This window comes from Monodon monoceros, unplaced genomic scaffold (assembly GCF_005190385.1).
Source record: "Monodon monoceros isolate NGI ecotype Baffin Bay Population unplaced genomic scaffold, NGI_Narwhal_1 Super_Scaffold_21, whole genome shotgun sequence".
NCBI classification, from domain to species: domain Eukaryota; kingdom Metazoa; phylum Chordata; class Mammalia; order Artiodactyla; family Monodontidae; genus Monodon; species Monodon monoceros.
The window spans coordinates 151,810,260-151,825,190 of NW_021703778.1; positions in this window are offsets into that span (position 1 = coordinate 151,810,260).

Consider the following 14,931-nt stretch of genomic DNA (forward strand, 5'->3'; position numbering starts at 1 on the left):
ATTATATTATGCATAGTCTTATGCATTGGAATTATTTCACTGAGCAAAATTATTTTGAGGTTCAATTATGCTGTAGTACATACAGTAGTATACTCCTTTTTATTACTGAGTAGTATTCCGTTGTATGTTTCTTCATTCACCAATTGATGGTCATTTGAATTATTTCCAGGTTTGGGCTATGATGAATAATGTTACTATGACTATTCATATACATGTCTTATCTTTGTGTGGATATGTTTTCACTAAAAATCACAATAATCTTTCTCCCCTCAACACTGGGTTTTTTTCTAAATGTCATAATTCTATTGGAATGGTCAAAACCCACAGAAAACAGTAACACCAGCAAGATTTAAAAAGAATGAAAAGCTGGACCTGATTCATTTCACTCTGCTGAATTCTTTACCTAACTCTTCCTCATTCTATGTCAAGGTCAGTGTACTCAGAGAAATGACACAAGGTCAACTCAAAATGCTAGAAAAGGTAGCCTTTATCAAGGGTTATGTACTTTTTTCTTCCAAGTGTACAACTGTCTAAATAACACAATAAAAACTTCTCTGGCATGAACTCATTCAATGCCACAGACTTCTTTAGGCAAACAGAACAACAAATCTATTTAGACTTGATTCCCAGTTTAAATAAGTATTCTAAGAAGTACTCAGCTATATGCTATTCATCTCAAAACAGAAAAATTTGCTACCAACTTATGGATATACAGAGCATTTTCCTGGCAGGTAGACTATTCCTCTTATGGACTGAATGCTGTGTTCCCCCAAAATTCATATGTTGAAGTCCTAACCCCCCAATATGATGGTATTAGGATATAAAGCTTCGGGGGGTGGGTAATTAGGTTTAGATGAGGTTATGATGGTGGGGTCCTCATGATGGGATTAGTGCCCTTATAAGAAAAGACTAGAGAGCTTACTCTTGTTCTCTCTGCCATATGAAGATATAGCAAGGGACAGCCATGTGCAAGCTAGGAAGAGGGCCTTCACCAGAACCCTAGCATGCTAGCACCCTGATCTCAGATTGTCAGCCTTCAGAACTGTGGGAAATAAATATCTATTGTTTAAGCCACCCAGTCTATGGTATCTTGTTATAGCAGCCTGTGCAGACTCCCTTTCAATAATCTTCACCCAACCAACCCTAAGAGAATTTCTTCTTTTCTCAAAACAAAACAAAATAATATAAACAAAACTATAAAAAATTAAGATGAATATTATTTTATTGTTTGTGTCTAGTGTAACTTCTTATCTTGAAATTTTATGAAATTAAAGAAGTTCCAGCAAGGTATTTCACTTATTTCTGGTATCTTGTGGGTAATTTTTCAGAGGTCCCTCTTTCATAATAAATACATTATTGCAGGGCTTTTCACATTAAAGAATGATTTTAATTTGCCTTAGTGCCAACATTTTTAATGAGGGCACACATCCTTGAAATTATAATGCAAATCAGTAGGAAAATGTGATTTCCTTTACAAACTGTGTTCAGAGTGATCCTTGAGAAGCATAACCCTTGGTAAATTGATGTGCACCCACAATGGGCATCATCACTCTAGTGTATGTAGATTTAACTGAAGCCTCTGATAAATGTCCCTTGGTTAGCTGGCAGAAGATGCACAAGGAAAGAATATGCTATCACCACATGCCTCTTGGGACACTCCGCCTCATAAGCCTAAACTATGTCAAGCATTACCACAGCAGTGACTTTGTGTGTGATAAAATATAGAAGTATGTCAAAAATGCTGTACAACCAAAAGAGTATTTAGAATATTATCAACAGGATATATCTCTGGGACAATGAAGAAACAACTAAGACTGTGGGAACACCTCTTGTAAAGGCACATGGCCAGACAAAAAGGATACTGGAAAACTTCAGCCATAATCAGCATATTTACCTTTCAAAAACAAATCATTATAATTACAAAAACGCTACTGTCTGCATCCAGAGAACATTTACTTGAGGAATAGGAGTTTTAAAAGGAGTTCAATCTTGCTTCCTTTATCATATTCTTAGTTGTCAGAAAAAAATAAATGGCATTCTTTTTGTACTCTGCTGGTATAGGAGCCACAGGGGTTTAGGCTATATTGAATATGAGGTGGCCATAGGATATCAACATCAGGGAGTCTATCGTTGGAAATACCCGGGTGGAGCTCAGAAGAAAAATCTGGCTGGAGATTTGCAATTGTAGTTCATCAACATAATAATGTCAACTGAAGCCATGGCAATGCATACACCAGTGAAAAGATAATTTTCAGGCTGAGTGAAGAGCCAAGAGAAAACCCTCCAAAGTATTCAGATATAAAAAGCATGCAGAACAAGAAGAGTCTGGGAAGGCTGGCAGGCTGTCTCAGAAGCCAAAGGAAATGAGTGTATAGAGTACATGGATGAGGAGGGGTGCACCAGTGCTGCCAAATGCTAGAGAAAAGTCACGGGTGAAACATCCTGCAACGCAACCATTTGATTTAGCTGTTAAGGGGTTGTTAGTAATCTTAACCAGACCACAGTAGAAGGAGAAGTGGAGACAACAAAGAGATACAACGAATGCAGATTATTCTTTCAAGATGTTTGGAAAGAGATATGTCAATAGTGGGAGGAAGAGAGGATATGAAGTTTAAGACACTTACTTAGTGATTTATTTAGCTAAACTCAGTAGACTAAAAGAGGTTTGGGTACTAATGAGAAAGGATTAGAGAGGGAAGGATGGAAGACACATGAAGGAGAGGGATTCTTATAAATTTTAGATACTCAACGAGTAACAAGCATAAACATGAGTGATCCCGTTCAATGCCTCTCCATTTTAGATACAAGGATCCTAGAGCTCAGAGAGATTAGTTTATTTAACTAGTTATGCTACTAATTAGTGGCAGAAACAAGGTTCCATCACAGGTCTTACCATTTCACATCCCAGGGCATTCCCCACTGTACCACTTCACCGTATTTAATCCTAAGGACCTGCCAGCTTGTGCATCCTGTGGTGAGATGGTGGATAGAGCAGTGTCAGTAAGATCTGAAGAGGACACACTCTAAAAAGTCAAAATTCCTGATTCCTGTTACAACCAGGAGCTCTAACAGCTTCCCTATACTGAAACAGGTTTCTCCTAATTTTCAAGATCCTCTTAAATCCCAATTCATTGTGTATGTTTCTCCTTGCCCCTCAACTTGCCTGCCTTGGACCCATGACTCTACCTTGACATCTACATGTGTCATACTCTCTAGGTAAAATTCTGTCATATAAATACAAATTATGTCACATAAATAATAAAATTATGTCATACTCTAATAGATAAAGTTTAGGATGCCTAGTTAAACTTGAATTTCCAATAAACAATATGTATGTATTTAGTATAGATATGTCCTGTTCAATAATTGGAACAATATACAAACAGCTCATACAACTCAATAACGAAAAGACAAACAACTCAATCGAAAAAAGGGCAGAAGACTTAAATAGACATTCCTCCAAAGAAGACATACAGATGGCCAATAGGAACATGAAAAATGCTCATCATCACTAATTATTAGAAAAATGCAAATCAAAACTACAATGAGGTACCACCTCACACTTGTCAAAATGGCCATCATTAAAAGTCTACAAATAACAAATGCTGTAGAGGGTGTGGAGAAAAGGGGATCTACCTACACTGTTGGTGGGAATGTAAATTTGTGCAGCCGCTATGGAAAACAGTATGGAGGTTCCCCAAAAAACTAAAAATAGAGTTGCCATACAATCCAGCAATCCCACTCCTGGGCATATACCTGCAAAACTATAATTCAAAAAGATACATGCACCCCTGGTTATAGCAGCACTACTTACAGCAGTCAAGACATGGAAACAACCTAAACGTCCACCAACAGAAGAATGGATAAAGAAGATGTGGTATATATACACAATGGAATATTACTCAGCCTTTAAAAAGAATGAAAGAATGCCATTTGCAGCAACATAGATGGACCCAGAGATTATCATACTAAGTGAAATAAGTCAGAAAGAGAAAGACAAATACCATATTGATATTACTTTTATGTGGAAACTAAAATATGACACAAATGAAACAGAAGCAGACTTCAGATATAGAGAACAGACTTGTGATTGCCAAGGGGGAGGAGGGATGGGGGAGGGAAGGATTGGGAGTTTGAGATTAGCAGTTGCAAACTATTCTATATAGAATGGGTAAAAAACAATCTCCTACTGTATAGCACAGGGAACTATATTCCATGTCCTATGATAAACCATAATGGAAAAGAATATGAAAAAGAATATACATAAAATAATATATATATAACAATCATTTTGCTGTACAGCAGAAATTAACACAACATTGTAAATCAACTCTACTTCAATAAAATTTTTAAAATAATAATGGTTGTAACGTATCTATTTATGCTAAAAAGATATTCATGTTTATCTGATATTCAAATTTGAATGGGCATCCTGGTTTTGGTTTGGTTTGGTTTTTACTGTTGTTGTTTTGCTAAATCTGGCAATGTATCCAGGGACCAGGTAGCTGATGGACTTTCTCCTTCCCATCACTTCTACTCTTCATTGTGCAGCAGTTAGTTCATAGCCCTGTTCCACAGTCACGACTACCTGAGGCCCAGGGTGAGAAATATTCCTAAGCTCTGCTGGTATAGAAGTCTCCCAATAGCTGATAAACCCTAAATCACATGTTTGTCTTAATGCAGTCTAGGATTTTTTTCTAGATTTGCTTCTTTACTTATGTGTGGTTTCAATAGATATTAACATTTCTTCTAATTAATGGCAGATAAAGTCTATAGAAATGGCAGGGAGGAGAAGAAACTGCCTCATATTTTAATTTTTCCTCAAGTAATTGACAAAGCAAATAAGGAGTGATGATCACAATCACATTTAATCCCTGCTGATTGGCTGATACACAAGGGGCAGTTTAGGCAAGAAAATCTGGGTTGTATCCTCCTCATCTGGTCTCAGAGGACTGCCTGGAGGTCAGCAACTCCTGGCACTCACAGTTGCTGACCCAACATGATGGCTTAAATAATAAATACGATGAAATAAGGGCTCAGTTAATTTATGCAATCCTGCCCTGATCTGTTAATCCAAATATATACTAAGTGCAAATGGGAAAGAGCAGGAGAAGTTCATGGTGTTTGGCCTTTAAAAAAAACCACAAAACACATTTGGCCCCAAGCATTTTCCCCTTCATTTAAAAGTTAAATTGTGTATTTCAAAGATAAATCTAAGCCATGTGTCTCACTTCTTCCCTCTAACAGCAAACTGTTGTGAAAGAGCTCACTGTCATATCAAGGACTTCTAGAATGTCATTTTTATTCCAAATGAGAAAACTACATTTTTTTCTAAACACATAACAACATTCAATCTCAAAGCTACATACACATGGCTTCAACTCATATCTCATGGAAGCAGTAATAACCCATTTTCAACTGATCAATTTATATTCTTTCTGAAGTTACTTGTCATCTGATCAACACTGTCAGCAGTTTAACATTTATTAAGAGCCTATTACATGCCAAGCACTAGGCTATGTACTTTACAAACATTAGTTGTAACCTCAGTCACCTGGTGGGGACATATTATTAACCTACATAATAGATAATGGTATTAAAGTCTCAAGGGGTTATGTAACATGTGAAGCAAATGAGAGGCTAGCACAAGTTCTGCCTAACACAGAAGCCCATGGTCTTTCCATTTGGTAGTATGTTCCCCTATAGGTAAGAAAGGCTAAGTCAGGACATCCCTGCTGGCGCAGTGTTAAGAATCTGCCTGCCGACGCAGGGAACATGGGTTCGATCACTGGTCCGGGAAGATCCCACAAGTTGTGGAGCAACTACTAAGCCAGCGCTCTAGAGCCCGTGCACCACAACTACTGAGCCCACGTGCCACCACTACTGAAGCCTGCGTGCCTAGAGCCCATGCTCTGCAACAAGAGAAGCCACCACAATGAGAAACCGGTGCACTGCCACAAAGAGTATCCCTTGCCTGTCGCCACTAGGGATAGCCTGCATGCAGCAACAAAGACCCAACGCAGCCAAAATAAATAAATAAATAATTTTATCGTAAAAAAAAAAAAAAGGCTAAGTCATCCTTATTTTCTGTAAGTTGATAGTCTTAACAAAAGACTTAGACAAGAGCATATTAACACAGAGTTGACTAACCCATATTTAACTCAGTGGAGAACAATGCACTAAGATGATACATGCATGTATCTCAAAAATCAGCCTTTTACAAGAAATTAGACTGTAAAATTCACAAAAATGAAACACCCAGATTTTCTTTGTTAAGATGACATATAATAAATCCTATCTCCAGTGCAACTTATTTGAGGGGTAGTAATTATGTACGGATTATATTTTTTGGTATTATGAGGGTATAAGGAAAGAGAAAGTCTTCTTAGTTTCTAAGTGTATGCATTACGGAGAGCCAATAGGGAGGAGTGAATAAAAACACAGGTTCAGGATTCCGACACTCTTGGGTTCCAAACTGAGTAATGCGGCTTGCTTGCTGGTCATTCAATTATGGGCCCTTTGCTCAACTACTCAGTACCTCAGTGTCCTCATTTACAAAATGGACATAATCATACCTATCTTATAGAACTGTTATAACAATTAAATGAGATTATATTTGGAAGATAATTGGCCTAGTGCCTGGGTCATAATTAGCATCTTACAAATGGTGGTTGCGGTTATATCTAAACAATTGAGTAGAAAACTTTGGCAGTCATACTACAGTCATAGGGGCCAATCAGGCGACATTTTCAAATAATCATAGCCCATGGGTAGGAAAAGGAGAAACCTGGCTAAGTGCTTGGCAACACTGGGAAGAAGTGGGGGAAAAGGTGACTGTCAGAATTGGCACATGTAAAGACAAAAAGAGCTTGACGACAACAAACTTGCTATGTATAACAAAGACATGCTACTTATATTTTGACCATAAGTGAATGTTCCATATAGAAAGAAAGAAAAAAAAAAAGACATTAAAGAGAAAATTTTCATTGGATTAGGAGATCCAGAGTTTATATGGCTTAGCCATAAAAATAAGCATTAACCCATGTGCCTTTTGCCTAAAAGTAACCATGGGAATCATATATTGGAACTTTCAAAAATGGAAAAGATAAGTAATTGCCTTTATTTTGTGTTTATTTGGTAATAATGGAAATCTGCCTTCAAGAAAAAAACCTGAATATAACCACTTGTTATTTTTATGTTTTCTTAGAGTAAGAGCTAGCAAACTACAGCCTGTGACCAAATATGGCCCACTGTCTGTTTTTGTAAATAAAGTCACAGCCTCATTCACTTTTTTATTTACTGTTTATCGCTGCTTTTGTGCCACAAGGGCACAGTTGAGTAGTTGTAAAAGACTGTATGACCTGCAAAGCCTAAAATATTTACTCTATGGCCCTTTACAGCAAAAGTGTGCCAACCCCATTCTTAGAGCTTTGAGGTAAGTATTCTGCCTTAGGCAGCTCAGGCTGTTGTAACAAAATACCACAGACTGAGTGGCTTAAACAATAGGCATTCATTTTCTCACAGTTGTGGAGGTTGGAAGTCAGGGTGCCAGCAGGGTGGGTTTCTGCTGAGTTTTCTTCCTGGCTTACAGAAGGCTGCCATTTCATTGTGAGCTCACATGACTGGTGAAGGGGGGCGGGTAGGGGCAGGGGGAGTGAGCTGGAGCAACTCTGATGACTCTTCTCTTAATGACAACAATCCCATCCTATCAGGGCCCCACCTTATTACTTTCCTTAACCTTAATTACCTCTTTATAGGCCCTATCTCTAAATACAGCCACACTGTGGGTTACAGCTTCAACATATGAATTTTGGGGAGACACAGTTTATTATATAGCATATTCAAGCGGACAAAATCTGATTTAGTCTGAAATATCCATGGTCTTTCATTCCCCATGTACCTGTCTATAGGCTCTTCTAAACACATCTGAAAAATAAGTTGAAAACAAAGTACAGTGCAAACCTTCCCCACTGACTATGAATAAAGAGACTATCCTGAAATCTTACCCCCAATATTACCCTTAGCAAAGTATTTGAGCTTGGAGAAAAATAGAGATGAAATGACTTCTGAAGGGCAGAACAAATTCCTCCATTCAGAAACTGAAAGACTCCTATAAATCCATACCCCAGATGGCAGTTTCCATCATACTGATGCCCTTTTATCTTACTGAGGAAAACAGCAGTGAAAATACTTGGGGATAATCTGTGACCAAGTGGGGTTAAAAGATTCAAATAAGCATTGATGGGTCAAAGTCAAGTTGTAGGCCTCATCGTTCTTGCACTATTTGTAAAGAGGATATAACTATTTCTCCAACAACCACAGCATATTTTAAGAGTCACTACTTCATTCATCTTCTGAGTACCCTTTGAAGTAAGTGTCCCATATTTTATTTCTATTTTATAAGTGGAAAAACTAGGGCAGGGAGCAGTTATATGCCTCTCCCCAGAGTGAATCAATCACTAGAAGAACTAAAGATAGAACAATTTTAAGTCCCTTGTTCTTTATGCATTCAACCACGAATTAGTGTATTAAAGATCTCTCCATAAATAAAAAGTGTCCTGTGCTCATTGTATAGGTATTACTCACACTATGATCATGGCATGTATTTCCTGCCATGCTAATATGGTGGATGACTCTCTCAGTCTGGCACTTTCAAGGATTCCCTTCTCGATTTTAAGCAGAGAAACAAGAACAACGATAGGAAAGAAATGTTAAACCAAAATAGACTGTGGCCAAATCACGAAAAGTAATACTGGATTGAGCTCCTGGCACCATACTGCTTCATGACATGGAAATAGGTTCTAGCACCATCTAGTGGGAGATCAAAGTAACTCATGGTTTATTAAGAGGGTTGTCTGTCATCCTGAGGGTTTCTTTCATCAAGAGGTTTGGATTATTTCCAGATTAAAGCTTCCTTGGGTTTACTCCTAAATAAGCAAGTGTATCTTTCATTGAAGTCATTGCAAAAGTACACCAAGGGTTGGTGTCCACAGGGTTGGTTCTTTCTCAGGACGTGAGAGAAAGATCTGTTCCGGGCCTCTCTGGTTAGCTTGTAAATAGCCATTTTCTCCCCGTGTATTCTCATATTATCTGTCCTAATTTCCTCTTCTTCTAAGGATACTAGTTTTATTGGATTAGGGACCACCCTAATGACCTCATTTTAATTTAATTATCTCTTTAAAGACCATATCTCCAAATACAGTCACATTCTGAGTCACTAAGGGCTAGGACTTCAACATAGGCATCTTTGTGTGCGTTGCAGGTGCTGGGTATAGAGGGGGCACAGTTTAGCCCATAGCAAAGCACAATAAGCAGACAGCCACACAGCATGTGAATAGTCGAGGCAGGGTAAATCCCAGACTTCACCCAGCATGACGCAGCCATGCTGCCTCCAAGAGTGCTAAGTAGGAAAATACAGTTTTACAGATCAAATGAAAGATCCCATCTACTTTCGTTTAAGGAGAACTGTGAGATCTTTTTCCTCCAGGATCATAGGTTTCTGAGATAAAAGGGACTCTACAAGCACAACAATGTTTTGTTGATTACAGCAGGCCCCTCAGGCACCCCTGGCAAAAAAGAAGGCGGAATCGAAACGTTTGTTCCATCCCCTAAATGGATTGAATCCACGATTCCGGAGTTATTATGCTACCCACCAGTGCTAAATCCACTTTGCGAAACTTCATTTCAGCATTTAGCTGACTCAGGAAAGGCTTTTTGTAACTTCTAGCTAATCTATAGTACAGTTCAAAATATTCAGCTGCTAAAAAACTGCACTCTCCAGTTTTTATTCTAAAAAAAACTGTCTGCCAGCACTTTCAAAATATATTCTGTGAGGTGCACATATGTTAATATAAGTATAGCAAAGATCGTCCACCTCGTTGCTCTCCTATTAAGCAGATTTCCCTTTACAATCTCCCACATAGCCAGCCTCTGCACTTCAGGTTTAGAGAGAACAGAACTGCAATGCGTTCCTGGCCTGCTGTACCGTGACTTTACCACCTTTCTCTCCTTCCAATCTCTCCACTACAGCTATTCGTGTACTTGGTATCCAGTCTTTCTCTGCCTCGGACAAAACAAAAAGTCATAACAATAAAACACAAACAGGAGTTTCGGAATCCCAACCAACTGCACTCTCTGGTTTTCATTATCATTATTACCTCCGTTTATATTTTAAGTGACTATTTCAGTTGACTTCATAAAAAGAGAGAAAACTCAGTGCAAAGATAGAAATATCAAGCAGTACTCGGTTTTGAGAATCCAAATGAAAGTGGGCCTGAAAGGTCAGCTATGAATTTTTCTGGTAGAATGGCATATCATACTCCATTTCAAGGGTGCTTGTTATAGATTTACCTCAGGGTCTCATTATCAGTTTTACATGCTTGTGTTGAGTGGCGATGCCTATTCATGCACCGTGCTTCACGTGGGTACCCAGCAGGTGCCAGGCTTTACCTCCAGCTTCAACACAGCGTTCAATCCTCAGCTATCGTGGAACCCACTTCCTTGGTTCTTTTCTCCTCTTTATTCCACTTGACAGCTGATCTCTTCCTTTCCCTGAAGCTGACATAGTCCCACTATGCAAACATTACCGCTTTTACACCCAAACCTTACTGCTTTTACACCCAGCACCTAGACACTGGTTTCTAATACCATTCATCAATGAAATAACAAAAACTGGGGCAGATTCTAGGTCTGGGACGGGGGTACACAAGATGAGCCTGGAGCATCTTGAAGGGCCAGAAAGTAAGGAAGTACTCAAAGAAAAAAAATTTTTTTTAAAGGATGGAGCCTGTCAAAGAAACAAAGGAACCAACCTGAAAGAGTTCTGGTGGCCAAATCTGGGACAATTTGAGCAACAAAATAAAAAACATAGAATTGGATTATAAGACAAAGTTTATAAAATAAATGTACACAGGTCCATATTGATATAAATAAATGATCAAATACATGTAGGAGAAGAGACAAATTGTTTCATACAGAAAATTACAAATAATGTATGTAAATACTCACCCCCTTGTTATGGACTAAATATTTGTATCCCCCCAAAATTCATATGTTGAAATCTTAGCCCCCAATGTGATGGTAATAGGAGGTGGGGCTTTTGGAAGGTGATTAATTGGAGCCTTCATGAGTGTGATAGTGCCCTTATAAAAGAGATTCCAGAGAGCTCTCACTGCTCTCTGCCATGTGAGGATACAATAGGAAAACAGCTGTCTATGAACCAGGAATTGAGCTCTCACTAATCTGCCAGCACCTTGATCTGGTGCTGGACTTTCCAGCCTCAAGAACTGCGAGAAATAAATTTCTGTTGTTCGTAAGCCACTCAGTCTGTGGTAATATGTTATAGCAGCCCAAACAGACTAGGACACCCTTCCCAAATGTAGAGATTAATCTCCCGCACACCCTGCTCTGGATATGAGCTGGATTTATGACTTATTTCCAAAGAATAGAGTATGGAAAGATAAACTTAGAGCGGAGAAACCTGGCAAACTCTAATTTAAGCAAGTGATCAAGATCACTGTTCCTGGTGTTAAGTCATATTGATACCATGTACCCCTCCACATGTGTCATAAGAAAGGGGTGTTACCTCTGATATTGTCCCCCAAGCACATAACTCCAGTCTAATCATAAGACAAATATCAGACAAACTGAGGAACATTTTATAAAATACCTGAACAATTTTCTCCAAAACTGTCAAGGTCATGAAAAACAAGGAAAGAATGAGACAGTCACAGATCAGAGGAAACTAAAGAGATGTGACAACTAAACGCAAAGTGTATCCTGGATTGGATCCTGGTACAGAGAAAGGACATCAGTGGAAAAAAAGCTGTAAAATCTGAATAAAGTCTAAAGTTTATTTAATGGTAATATCAGTGTTAATTTCTTAGCTTTGGGTCTTGGTCCAAAGGCTGTGTAAGATGCTGACATTAGGGGAAACTGAGTAAAAGATATACAGGATTTCTCTGTATTATCTCTGCACATTTTCTGTAAATCTAAAATCACTCTAAACTAAAAAGATTATCTTTAAAAGTTAAAAAGCAAAAATAATTCTTGTTTTTTAACATTTTGTTCATCTATAACTTTAGTTTGCTACTATAGAAACCTCCTTTAGGAAAACACAGTGAAAGGTAGACAAATGAAGAAAATAACTAAAATGAAGACAGCAATAACTTTTGAGGATGGAAGCATGCTCACCTCTATAGATATAGACGTAAGTCACATGACATAAAATGACACTTTTAAAGTCTACAATTGATTGGTTTTTAGTATATTCACAAAGTTGTGCAACTATCACTACTATCCAATTCCAGAATATCCCTTTAAGGTCACAAAGATTCACACCTGTTTTTTTCCAAGACTTTTGTAATTTTAGCTCTTACAATTAGGTCTCTGATCCATTTTGAGTGCATTTTTGTATACGGTGTGAGGTAGGGGTCCTCTACAATACAGTTTTTTAATTTTTAAGTTAATTTTTATTGGAGTATAGTTGCTTTACAATGTTGTGTTAGTTTCTGCTGTACAGCAAAGTGAGTCAGTTATACATATACATATATCCCCTCTTTTTTAGATTTCTTTCCCCTTTAGGTCACCACAGAGCACTGAGTAGAGTTCCCTGTGCTATACAGTAGGCTCTCATTAGTTATCTATTTTATACATAGTGGTGTATATATGTCAATCTCAGTCTCCCAATTCATCCCAACCTTGGTATCCATAAGTTTGTTCTCTACATCTGTTTCTCTATTTCTGCTTTGCAAATAAGTTCATCTGTACCATTTTTCTAGATTCCACATATAAGTGATATTATATGATATTTGTTTTTCTCTCTCTGACTTACTTCACTCTGTATGACAGTCTCTAGGTCCATCCACTTCTCTGCAAATGGCACTGTTTCATTTCTTTTTATGGCTGAGTAATATTCCACCGTATTTATGTACCATATCTTCTTTACTCATTCCTCTGTTGATGGACATTTAGGTTGCTTCCACATCCTGGATATTGTAAATAGTGCTTCGATGAACATTGGGGTGCATGTATCTTTTTGAATTATGGATTCCTCCAGGTATACGTCTGTTTGTCTATGTGGTATCGTAAACAATCATTTGTCTTAGAAGCAAAATGCCAAAGCTGAAATGTCAGGTCCAGCAGTTACCAGTGTTAAGGTGTTTTCCTTTCTTAGGTTTCCATTTTCTCACCAGCATTGTAAATTGAACATCCTCTGTGGAACCTGTTTCAATTTTACTTGGGAGTTTTTAACCACCCAAATTTCTATTAATTGCAGAGTACATATGGGTTCATCATACTACTGTCTGACTTTTTTTAATATATTGGAAAAAATTTAATGGGAGAAACTGATACTCAGAATTGCCAATATTTTAGGCTGCCAAGTAAAAACATATTTTAAAAAGACTACCATCTATTATAATTTCATAAAAGAATGGCTTATACCAAATAGTAGGGGGAATACCATCTTTATATAAAGGAAGCTTTTTTAATTTGGGAAAAAAATAGCTCCATAAAAAACTCATTGCCCTGTCCTTGTATGTTTCACTTAGCCATGGACCAGTACTGATCCCGAGTCTCATATTTGAGAAGCACTGAATCAGATTACAGTTCTGAGGAATTAGAACCATATAGGCTCAGGCATATGATTCAGTTGATTTTTGATAAATACAAAGAACAATAGCATGAGTGGGGGAACTAGATGTTCTTGGGTAGAATCCTGTTGATGCCAAGCTGTCAATAAACCAGAGAGTGCTGGGCTGACGAGCAATAAGCTTCAGCTTTATTCACAATATAGTAAAACTTCCATGAAGCTCTCATGACTACGGATTAAATCACAATAACTGTGAGGCAGGGAGAGAGAGAGAAGGGAACTCTCATCCTTTATTGGGGGGGTTTATTAGTTTTATTATGGAAATTATGCATGGGCTTGTAACCGAAAGTGGGGTGTGGCTGCTCACCACTCAAAAGCCAATAAAGAGGCCAGGTTGGTAGAAAGGAAAGTTTGCTTTATTTTGGAGGGTGGATGCCTGTCCAAAGGCTGACTCCCCACCACCACCGACAATCAGGGAGCAAGAGCTTTTATAGACAGAGGGAGGGGCTACATGCAGAAACAATACAGTCAGCTCTGACCGTCATCTTGAAATTGGTCGTCGGTGGTCTGATCAGCGTCATCTCGATTATTTTAGGTACAGTTAATCCTCACTTCCAGGGTCGGTTTGTTCCCATTTCCTTGAGGCCAGTTCTCAGAATTGTGGCAGCCTATGTCATGGCTCCAGCCTGGTCATCATGTAGTTAACTTCTTCCACCTGCTGGGGGTTTCAGTATCTATAAGACAGCTCACAGGATATGACTCAGAATATTATCTGTAGCCCTTAAGGAGGAACTAAAGGTTCTTGACTATGCTTAATGACTAAGCTATCATTATTTGGTCTCCTTTGACTGTTTTCCTTTGTTTCTGCATTTTCTCACTTCTCTGATTAAACTTATTCTTTGGCTAAAGTTTTTCCACAGACAAAAGGCAGGCTGAGGACATGGTGTGGGGGGCAAGGACCACAGGGCCCTGCTCTGTTTCAGGCTCAGATGCATTGTAGTAAGTTTTAATTCCATGTCATTAATTGAATGTTAATAAAAATTCTAGTAATATACAAGAGTAAAATCCAGCAGTAGAGATCATTCATTTATAAAATCCAACATACTAGAACTCTTTGTGTTATAGAAACCACCGTAATGTGACAGTGTTGATTTATGAATGCTTTGAGGAAACAGAATTATAATTTTCAAAACAAAAAATAAAAAAAGAAATTGGATTTTTCTCTTCTTGTCTTTGGCCTCCTAATGATCTCTAGACCAATAGCAAGTTAGAGTCTCCGCTGGCTCAATAAATTTTAAACCCTTTTTTCCAAGCAAGATGATGGTAAGGTTCACAAATTC